At 32.0% G+C, this 10,773-nt stretch overlaps 4 non-coding genes and 1 pseudogene across 4 annotated transcripts; 4 read left to right on the top strand and 1 right to left on the bottom strand.

Annotated features, from left to right (window-relative positions):
* Positions 1 to 1,475: 1,475 nt before the first annotated feature.
* On the top strand, positions 1,476 to 1,546 carry TRNAC-GCA. The gene has a single exon. It is a non-coding gene; the product is annotated as a tRNA-Cys (tRNA).
* Positions 1,547 to 3,682: 2,136 nt separating this feature from the next.
* TRNAD-GUC lies at positions 3,683 to 3,756 on the bottom strand. The gene has a single exon. It is a non-coding gene; the product is annotated as a tRNA-Asp (tRNA).
* Positions 3,757 to 5,232: 1,476 nt separating this feature from the next.
* Positions 5,233 to 5,304, top strand: TRNAT-GGU. Its single transcript has one exon. It is a non-coding gene; the product is annotated as a tRNA-Thr (tRNA).
* A 391-nt stretch (positions 5,305 to 5,695) lies between these two features.
* Positions 5,696 to 8,993, top strand: LOC114166541 (annotated as a pseudogene).
* A 1,347-nt stretch (positions 8,994 to 10,340) lies between these two features.
* Positions 10,341 to 10,411, top strand: TRNAG-GCC. The gene has a single exon. It is a non-coding gene; the product is annotated as a tRNA-Gly (tRNA).
* The last annotated feature ends 362 nt before the right edge of the window (positions 10,412 to 10,773 follow it).

Below are 10,773 nucleotides of genomic sequence, written 5' to 3'. Positions count from 1 at the left end.
CTAATTCTAATCTACCCCCCAGTCTGATATTATAGTGCCAGTATAGACCGGAATTCCGTTAGGGTCCAATTCTGAACGGTAATAGATACCAGGACTTTGCAATATTTGATTGATTACTATTCTGTATATTCCATTTACTATAGAAGTTCCCAGAGAATTCATTAGAGGAATATTTCCAACAAAAATAGTTTGTTTTTGTATATCTCTACTACTTTTCCAAATTAATCCCGCGGATATATATAATTCAGCAGAATATGTAAGTGATTCATATACAGCATCTTTTTCGTTTATCAAGGGTTCTAATAATTGATATGTTTCGGCAAATAATTGAAATTCAATTTCTTGATCTGTATCCTCAATTTTTGGAAACTTAAAAAGCCCTTCTGTTAAGCCCCGATCAATGAACCTACAAAACCCTTCAAATTGTATCTGATTCAATCCAGGTAGTGTAGACATTTCTTCATTTTCACTCCCAAGCATTTTCAATTTCCCCGTGAATTTTATCGAAAAATATTCCACGATTTGCTGTCATGCTTCATCAAATCACATGAATCCATTTAGCAATATTGGAATTTCTATTCTTTATACTGAATTACATGAAATCTTACCTAATCCCGTGTATCAAATATTTCTTAGTGTATGAAATACCTATTATGAAAAGAGAAAGAAATATTAGAATTTGATACTCAACTTCGAAGGAATTTGCAACAAAACAAACAGATAGAATCGAAAGTCTAATCTAAAAAAGGATTGGAAATTTCTACGGGCATTTCAATCTTTTTTTTAGGAATCTAAAAAAATGCATTTCATTTCTATCATTATTATGATATTACATATTCAAATTCAATTGGATACAAAAAAAATCCATTCGAAATTGTCAAGAAAAGATATATTTTGAAGTGAAGTATTTTGGAGAGAATTGGGGAGAATATGATTAGAGTATGTTATGTGTAATGTAATAAGGCTTGTATTTTTGAAACATGCATATATTTAACTGCAGCTATAGATCTGTCTCTAACTTTATTGCAGTCATATTTGTTCAGGATAACAAACACATAACATGTTGTGTGAATTTTTACAAATTTTCTATTGAAAATTGTAAAAAAGAATAAGCACGATAATTTCTTGAAAATACCGTATAGTATTGGTATTCTATATCTATATAGATATGGATAAGATACTCGATTAGATAATATCTGTGTAACAGATCAAATTGATATTCTAGGGTTTACATATATTGAAAGTTGCTGTTATAATTAGAATGAACAAAGTTAAAAAAAAAAGCAATATTGATTGGTTATGTATCAATTTTTATTTTCTGATCTCATTAAGAAAAAAAATTTCTATTCAAATATTCAAGAATAATTCATAAAAGAATAGTTAACGGTTGCGATTTGTCTCAAGATTGTTTTTCAATTTTTCAATAGAAAGAAAAGGGGGAGTATTCTCAAAAACTTCATATCTATATTTTTATTGGCGGCATGGCCGAGTGGTAAGGCGGGGGACTGCAAATCCTTTTTCCCCAGTTCAAATCCGGGTGTCGCCTGATCGATAAGAAACTGTAAATGAAAGATTATATTACGTTTTTTTAGAAAACTTTTTTTCCAACAGAAGCAAGCGAGGGAAAAGGAGTCTTGAGAATTGCGTTTGATTCGAAATTATAAGCATCAGTAGCTTAAAAATGTTGTAAATATTTTTGTCTCGAATTCAAGGAAAGATTCTAGTAGTGAAAAGGAATCCATAAATTTAGAAATGATAGTTCGTTCACTACACAACTATTGTAGTGTCTGTCTCCTGACTGGGTCTTTTATTAGATTGGATTAAGAATAAGTCGGATAGGAAAGTCCATTTTTAGGTAGAGAAAAGGCAGAAGAAAAACCTTCTATACAGACTAATTTAAAGTTTATGAGTGCTTCCACATTTTATCAATATTATTTATTTAGATCAATTCTATTTAATAGCTTTAATTTAGCTAATTCGCTTTCGTAATATTCAAAAAAAGTATTCTTTAGATTTTCATATTCTATATTCTAATAAAATTAAAAAGTTTTGATTCTAAAATCGAATAGAAAAGAAAAAAAGTTTTTTTAATTATTTTAGAGAACGAATTGGGAGACATTTAAGGGACTATTTCAAATAGAAAGAAGAGTATAAGTATGCAAATGAATCTGTCTTGATTCTTTTTTTATGAAATCCTTAAGGAAATGATAAAAGAGAAATCTTAATATTCCCACCTGGTAGTAACATTCATTGACTTATAACTTCCTATAATTTTTTTATGTTTAATGTTTTATGATTTTACTAAAATAATCAAAAAAACTTTTTAGATGTTCTAATAACTAATAAATAGAATGAATTCTTGTTTTTCGTGAATGATGTTAGCCCAGAATCCTTTTTTGACTCTGTAATAGCAATTCCACTATTATAGTATAGTATTTTTAGCGAATAATACAAAAAAAGAATAGAATAAAAATTTGAAAAATAATGAAATAGTTCCTTCATATTTATAGAGATAGGAGACAAAATTTACATGGATATAGTAAGTATTGCTTGGGCTGCTTTAATGGTAGTTTTTTCATTTTCCCTTTCCCTCGTAGTATGGGGAAGAAGTGGGCTATAGGGATACTAAAAATTGAGTTAAGGGATCCAAGTAACCTTGTTGATTTCTACCTGAATTTTTGAATTTCGAAACTATTGAATGAAAATATTTCATTTAAACTAATACTAATTAATTGAGTTCAAATAGAAAATCTATCTTGATTCTATTATATTTTAGTAGTGTAATGTATTCTATGTATCTTATAGGAATTGAAAATACTCTTTCAATCAAACAAATATTTTCATTATTCCCATATTCCTATTTTGAGAAAAACAAGGGAATCAAAAAGAAGAAGAAATGGATTCCTATTCCAATCAAATTTTTCTTAAAATTTCTATTTCGATGAACTGACGCTTAACCTGGTTATATAGATATATATATATATATGGAAAATGGCGGACCGTGTAATAACCATTCCTGTTTTTTACCCCCTTTTTTCCTAAGATACCGGAATTGTTTGTAAAAAGAATCTGAAAAAAAAAATTGGACGCAATTCTCAGATAGTAGAAATCAAATTGATTTCTACTATCTGGATTACGCTGATTGTACGATCATTTTTTTAAATCATTCATAAAAATGAAGAAATCATATTTCAGGGAAATTAGTCACTTTTACTTACCGTTTTTACATAAATTATAAGTAAAAAAGCAGTAGGAACTAGAATAAACAGTGCAGTAGCAATAAATGCGAGAATATTTACTTCCATAATCTTTATTATGTTCTATTTCTCTTAAATTTCTAAAAAAAAATTCGGGATTTAATCCCATAGAAATGTTCAATCTTTCAACAATGGTATAAATTGGATTTCAATGATATCAAATCGGATCAATATCATGAATCACAAAATCTGAGCTATCAAATCAACTCATGAAATAGTATAACATAGGAAGATCTTTTATCCATACTAAATAAAACAAAAAAACATTTATTCTTGATGAAAGTCCAAAATCCCTTTCCTTCCTTTTTCGGCGAAACAAATGAAAAAGCAGGGGGGGGCCCCAAATAAAATTTTGTTTATCAATTTGATTCCCTACAAATACACAAAAAAGGAATTTCTTTTTATTTTTTTGGATTTATATCCAACGGGATTGACGGGGCTCGAACCCGCAGCTTCCGCCTTGACAGGGCGGTGCTCTGACCAATTGAACTACAATCCCAGGGAAAGGGGTGTACTGTATAAATATTTTTACGGACCGTTTCTGTCAAACCTTTTCTTTTTCTATTTCGGATTCGAACCTTTTTGTTGTAAATGAAAAAAGCGCATTTTTTTATATATTGATATGTATATCGATATCCACTTTAGTGAGATCGACACAAATTACTCGTAATCCGTTTCTTATTCTTATTCTATTAACAAATCGATTGAAAATTGAATCAATGAAAAAAAATATTTTTTTTTCAATTTTTCCTTATATTTTCTACTTACAGATCTTGACATGAATACCGATTATTAACAAGATTTTGAATTTGTGGAAAGAAATATGGAATACAGAAAAAAAAGAAATAACCTTAGATATGTTTAATATTTTGATTCTTCCGTATCATAGCACATCAGTCATTTCCAGAGAACTATAAATGGGTTATAGAATTTCATAGTGGATCGGCAAATTCTTGGGCCGAGCTGGATTTGAACCAGCGTAGACATATTGCCAACGAATTTACAGTCCGTCCCCATTAACCGCTCGGGCATCGACCCAGCACAATAGGAAGAATACATTTCAGTTTTTATTGAAAATTTTTGATCAACTTCCTTTCGTAACACCCTACCCCCAGGGGAAGTCGAATCCCCGCTGCCTCCTTGAAAGAGAGATGTCCTGAACCACTAGACGATGGGGGCATACTTGCCCGACCGCCATTATACTACGTTCATAGTATGAACAGTTTTTTGCAATTGTCAATATAATGATATGATTCGATAAAAAAAATATTTTTCGTTCTTTCATAATTCCATAGAAATTTTTTATTAATCATTTATATTTCTAAATTTTTTATTCCAGTCATAATAAGAAAAAAAAAGAAGTAATGTTCCAATAAAGAGAAAATTCTTCACAGGAATGATTCGTTTGTTGCAAAGGACGAGAGGTTAAAACTTCATTTCTATCATTTATTACTAATACTAAGATTCGATAGGTAGATTTATATCTAATACTAAGAAAAAAACTTTGGAAAATAGAATTTTTCAATAAAAAAATAAAAATTTGGTTTAGGGACAGAACATATTGAATCCATTTTATCAATGATTCGATTTTATCAATGTTTCGATGAAATATTTTATTTTGTGAGTACATTTATGTATCAATAAAAAGAATTTAGTGTTATGATTAGAATGACTTCAAGAATCCATTTTGAAATAATATATTTGATATGGATCAAATCCAATCTTAATCAATTCTTTTTTTAACTATATTCTATTCACTAGGTAAATCCAATTTTTTGTTCTTTGATGAGTCATTATACAAATAATAGATATTGATGTACATGTATTCTAATCCCATTTATATCATTTAATTTATATAATTTATATAAATTTATAGAAATAATTTATATAAATTTATAGAATAAGTATACACAGTAACAAATATATGTACTAGTCATGCTAGTTCCTTATTTAGAAATTGAAAGAAAGAAAAAGGGCCCTTTTAACTCAGTGGTAGAGTAACGCCATGGTAAGGCGTAAGTCATCGGTTCAAATCCGATAAGGGGCTTTTTACTTTTTTTTCAAAAGCAATAGTCTTTCTATTTGAAGGAAGAATAAAAAGATTCTTGATATTTTGAAAAAGTTTCTATTTGTAATAAAAAAGAAAAAGTGTAAAATTCAATAATGGAAAAATAAAAAAAGTAAGTGGACCTAACCCGTTGAATTATATTTATATCTACTATTCTGATATTCAAATTTGATAAAGATTCAATTCGAACAATTTTTTTTCTTTTTAAGACTTTTTTCGTTTAGACTCCCTAAGAATCTCTGAATATTTCCAATGAAATCTTCTTGTTTCTGAACTAAGAAAAAAGGTTATGCCTTTTCTTTACTCAGAAGGGCCTTAATACGAATTTCAAGTTCCACCAAACAAGTTTTTTAAAATTAAAATGAAACATATTTTTTTCCATAAATTTCTATTATTTCTATAAGATTAGATAGAATCTTATAGAAATAATAGAAAAATACATTAAATTATGTCTTCACATATCAAATAGTTTCTTTTCATATCGATGTGTACGATATTTTTCCAGCAATTCATATATATGAGACAAAAACTTTCATTTACAGTTTTTTCTTTTTATTATAGTATTTATAAAAAAAAATGAAATACTAAAGAAAAAACTGTAAATGAAATAGAAATTTAGAAAACCTATGATCCTACAGTAGTTTCCTAGACAAAATAGAAGTCAATTCACAACCAAACTTCAAGAATAAGTTTCTTTGATGAAAGGAGAGAAATATGTCTGAAGATCCGCTAGGTATAAGAAGTGAAACAGGGGATCATTTGTTTCTTGAACAGTTCTGAAAAAAAAATTTCTATCGGATTTTGGAGTCATAGCAGATTTTATGATTGATGACTTGGAAGATTTTTAAGAATAGATAAGGAATAACCACATCGAGTTCATGGATTTGCCCTAGATATCAATAGACCCATAAATGATTTTTTATTCGAAACCGATTAGAAAACAAGGGAAAGTATACTTATATATTCTATATATATATAGAGAGAGAAATGAATAGAGATAAATGATCAAGGTCCGTCCCATCTCTGAAAATGCTCTATGAGGTGTTGGGAAATGGTTGAAGTAGTTGAATAGGAGGATCGCTATGACTATAGCTCTTGGTAAATTTACCAAAGATGAAAATGATTTATTTGATATTATGGATGACTGGTTGCGGAGGGACCGTTTCGTTTTTGTGGGTTGGTCCGGTCTATTACTCTTTCCTTGCGCCTATTTCGCCTTGGGGGGTTGGTTTACAGGTACGACCTTTGTAACTTCATGGTATACTCACGGCTTGGCAAGTTCTTATTTAGAAGGCTGCAACTTCTTAACCGCTGCAGTTTCCACTCCCGCTAATAGTTTAGCACACTCTTTGTTGTTACTGTGGGGTCCTGAAGCACAGGGAGATTTTACCCGTTGGTGTCAGTTAGGCGGTCTGTGGACTTTTGTTGCTCTCCACGGTGCTTTCGGATTAATAGGTTTCATGTTACGTCAATTTGAACTTGCTCGATCTGTTCAATTGCGACCTTATAATGCAATCGCATTCTCAGGTCCAATTGCTGTTTTTGTTTCTGTATTCCTTATTTATCCACTGGGTCAGTCTGGTTGGTTCTTTGCTCCAAGTTTTGGTGTAGCAGCTATATTTCGATTCATCCTCTTTTTCCAAGGATTTCATAATTGGACATTAAACCCATTTCATATGATGGGAGTTGCTGGTGTATTGGGCGCTGCACTACTATGCGCTATTCATGGTGCAACCGTAGAAAATACTTTATTTGAAGATGGTGATGGCGCAAATACATTCCGTGCTTTTAACCCAACCCAAGCTGAAGAAACTTATTCAATGGTTACTACTAATCGCTTTTGGTCCCAAATCTTTGGGGTTGCTTTTTCCAATAAACGTTGGTTACATTTCTTTATGTTATTTGTACCAGTAACTGGTTTATGGATGAGTGCTCTTGGGGTAGTCGGTTTGGCCCTGAACCTACGTGCTTATGACTTCGTTTCTCAAGAAATCCGCGCAGCGGAAGATCCTGAATTTGAGACTTTCTACACAAAAAATATTCTCTTAAACGAAGGTATTCGTGCGTGGATGGCAGCTCAAGATCAGCCTCATGAAAACCTTATATTCCCTGAGGAGGTTCTACCACGTGGAAACGCTCTTTAATGGAACTTTAGCTTTAACTGGTCGTGACCAGGAAACTACCGGTTTCGCTTGGTGGGCCGGGAATGCCCGACTTATCAATTTATCTGGTAAACTATTAGGGGCCCATGTAGCCCATGCTGGATTAATAGTATTCTGGGCTGGAGCAATGAACCTTTTTGAAGTGGCTCATTTCGTACCCGAGAAGCCCATGTATGAACAAGATTTAATTTTGCTTCCCCACCTAGCTACTCTAGGTTGGGGAGTAGGTCCTGGGGGGAAGTTATAGACACTTTTCCATACTTTGTGTCTGGAGTACTTCACTTAATTTCCTCTGCAGTATTGGGCTTTGGCGGTATTTATCATGCACTTCTGGGACCTGAGACTCTTGAAGAATCTTTTCCGTTCTTCGGTTATGTATGGAAAGATAGAAATAAAATGACTACAATTTTGGGTATTCACTTAATCTTGTTAGGTATAGGTGCTTTTCTTCTAGTATTCAAGGCTCTTTATTTTGGAGGTATATATGATACATGGGCTCCGGGGGGGGAGATGTAAGAAAAATAACCAATTTGACCCTTAGTCCAAGTATTCTATTTGGATATTTATTAAAATCGCCTTTTGGGGGCGAAGGGTGGATTGTTAGTGTGGACGATTTGGAAGATATTATTGGAGGGCATGTATGGTTGGGTTCCATTTGTATACTTGGTGGAATCTGGCATATCTTAACCAAACCCTTTGCATGGGCTCGGCGTGCACTTGTATGGTCTGGAGAAGCTTACTTATCTTATAGTTTAGGTGCTTTATCTGTTTTTGGTTTTATTGCTTGTTGCTTTGTCTGGTTTAATAATACCGCTTATCCTAGTGAGTTTTATGGGCCCACTGGTCCAGAAGCTTCTCAAGCTCAAGCATTTACTTTTCTAGTTAGAGACCAACGTCTTGGGGCTAATGTAGGATCTGCTCAAGGACCTACAGGTTTAGGTAAATATCTAATGCGTTCCCCGACTGGAGAAGTTATTTTTGGCGGAGAAACTATGCGTTTTTGGGATTTGCGTGCTCCTTGGTTAGAACCTCTAAGGGGTCCTAATGGTTTAGACTTGAGTAGACTGAAAAAAGATATACAGCCTTGGCAAGAACGTCGTTCTGCAGAATATATGACTCATGCTCCTTTAGGTTCATTAAATTCCGTGGGTGGCGTAGCTACAGAGATTAATGCAGTCAATTATGTTTCTCCTAGAAGTTGGTTAGCTACTTCTCATTTTGTTCTAGGATTCTTTCTATTTGTAGGCCATTTATGGCACGCGGGAAGAGCTCGCGCAGCTGCCGCAGGATTTGAAAAAGGAATTGATCGCGATTTTGAACCTGTTCTTTCCATGACTCCTCTTAATTGAGACGTGAGATCCAATGAAGTAGAAATCCCTTTTTTTTACTATAAATATTTGGTTGAGTAGAGCGAGTCGTAAAGAAGAATTTATTTTCCTATTTTCTTAGTTTCTATCGAATCTTTTTTTCGGGATGTTGAGGATATATAGCCCAGTCCGAAAAAAAGATTCGATAGAAACTAAGAAAATAAACAAATCTATTCATCGAGAAAAAGGAGAGAGAGGGATTCGAACCCTCGATAATTCTTTGTTTCAAACTATACCGGTTTTCAAGACCGGGGCTATCAACCACTCAGCCATCTCTCCAAAAGCTAATATATATATTTTTTTATCTTTATTCCACTGAGTAGACCATGAGTATTTGAATTGATACCCTTTTATCGACCCATAGGAAAGATATTCAATGTGAATTTATTGGTTTAGTTTTCTATCGGTATGTATATAGGTACAAAATCCAGCATGCCTTTTTGTGAAGTAAAAAAACTATCCTCGATCCAAGCCTCAAAAGGGTTGATAATAAACAAAATCAATGAATTCATGATAAAACCCTTCTGCGTTTTTCCATTTACAAATTTTTTTTTCAATGAATATTAAGAAAGGCATCCAGGGGTTGAGGGATCAAATGGTAAAGTTCTTTTGTTGGTAAATTGGAGGATTAGAAACATGACTATTGCTTTCCAATTAGCTGTTTTTGCATTAATTGCTATTTCATTTATTTTATTGATTAGTGTACCTGTTGTATTTGCTTCTCCTGAAGGTTGGTCAAATAACAAAAATGTTCTATTTTCCGGTACATCATTATGGATTGGATTAGTGTTTCTAGTGGGTATTCTTAATTCTCTCATTTCTTGAAGTTCTTTTTATTCTAGATTAAAATGAAATGACCCCTCCCTCAGAATTCTTTCGGATTGTCAGCCATAAAGGGAATAGATCAGTTCCTAAAAAAAAAAAGAAAACTATAACACATTACATTCTAAGGGGGAGTAAACTTCTTCTATTGGAAAAATCTTATATCTTATACTTATATGGTGGTACATTGTGAAACTAAAAGAAATAAAATAGAAAAAATGAACTATAAAAATTTGAATTTCATTTGAATATTCTATTCATATTAATATGATATGAATAGAATATTCAAATGAAATACTATAAATCTATTTATACGTCGTCTAGTATTTAATAATATAGAATATCTATCTGTATCTCTATATAGATAAATATAATTTTTTATTAATAGGAACTTACTTTTTTAAGAAAAAAGTAAATCAAAATATTCGATAGAATGATAATTTCAATTCAATTATATAGATATATAGAAAAAAACCATACATAATAATAGAAATGTAATAATAGAAATGGGAATTCTTGATAAAAATGAATAGTAATAGAAAATATTTTATTTGGGAGACAATATCTATTATCTAAATTTCTTTTTCATTATCCCTATATCCCTATATAGAATATCAGGCCCATCTCTGTATAAATAGAATCGCATATCAAGTACAATGAAAACGCGGATATAGTCGAATGGTAAAATTTCTCTTTGCCAAGGAGAAGACGCGGGTTCGATTCCCGCTATCCGCCCTATGTATTTAATAGTCATAGTATGAAAAATGCCATAGAATTTACTGCGTATAATGCCCTTCTTCTTGAAACCTTGTTTTTTTATCAAATTCAAAAAGTTGCGGAGAGGGATTTGAACCCGTAACCTCAAGGTTATGAGCCTTGCGAGCTACCAAGTTGCTCTACTCCGCGATAAAGAAAAGAATTGATAACTAATGAACAAAAACAAAGATGGAATGCGTCCCTTTACCATATCTATATAAATAGAATAAACCATTTATACATAACGGTAAAGGGACCCTCCTATGATCGCTGATAATAAAATGAAAAAAATGAAGATAATTGGAAATCCTTACCAACTGGATCTTGTTGCACCCGGCAAG

The sequence above is a fragment of the Vigna unguiculata genome, chromosome 10 (assembly GCF_004118075.2).
Source record: "Vigna unguiculata cultivar IT97K-499-35 chromosome 10, ASM411807v1, whole genome shotgun sequence".
In the NCBI taxonomy this organism is placed as follows: domain Eukaryota; kingdom Viridiplantae; phylum Streptophyta; class Magnoliopsida; order Fabales; family Fabaceae; genus Vigna; species Vigna unguiculata.
This window is presented reverse-complemented; position numbering and strand designations above follow the sequence as displayed.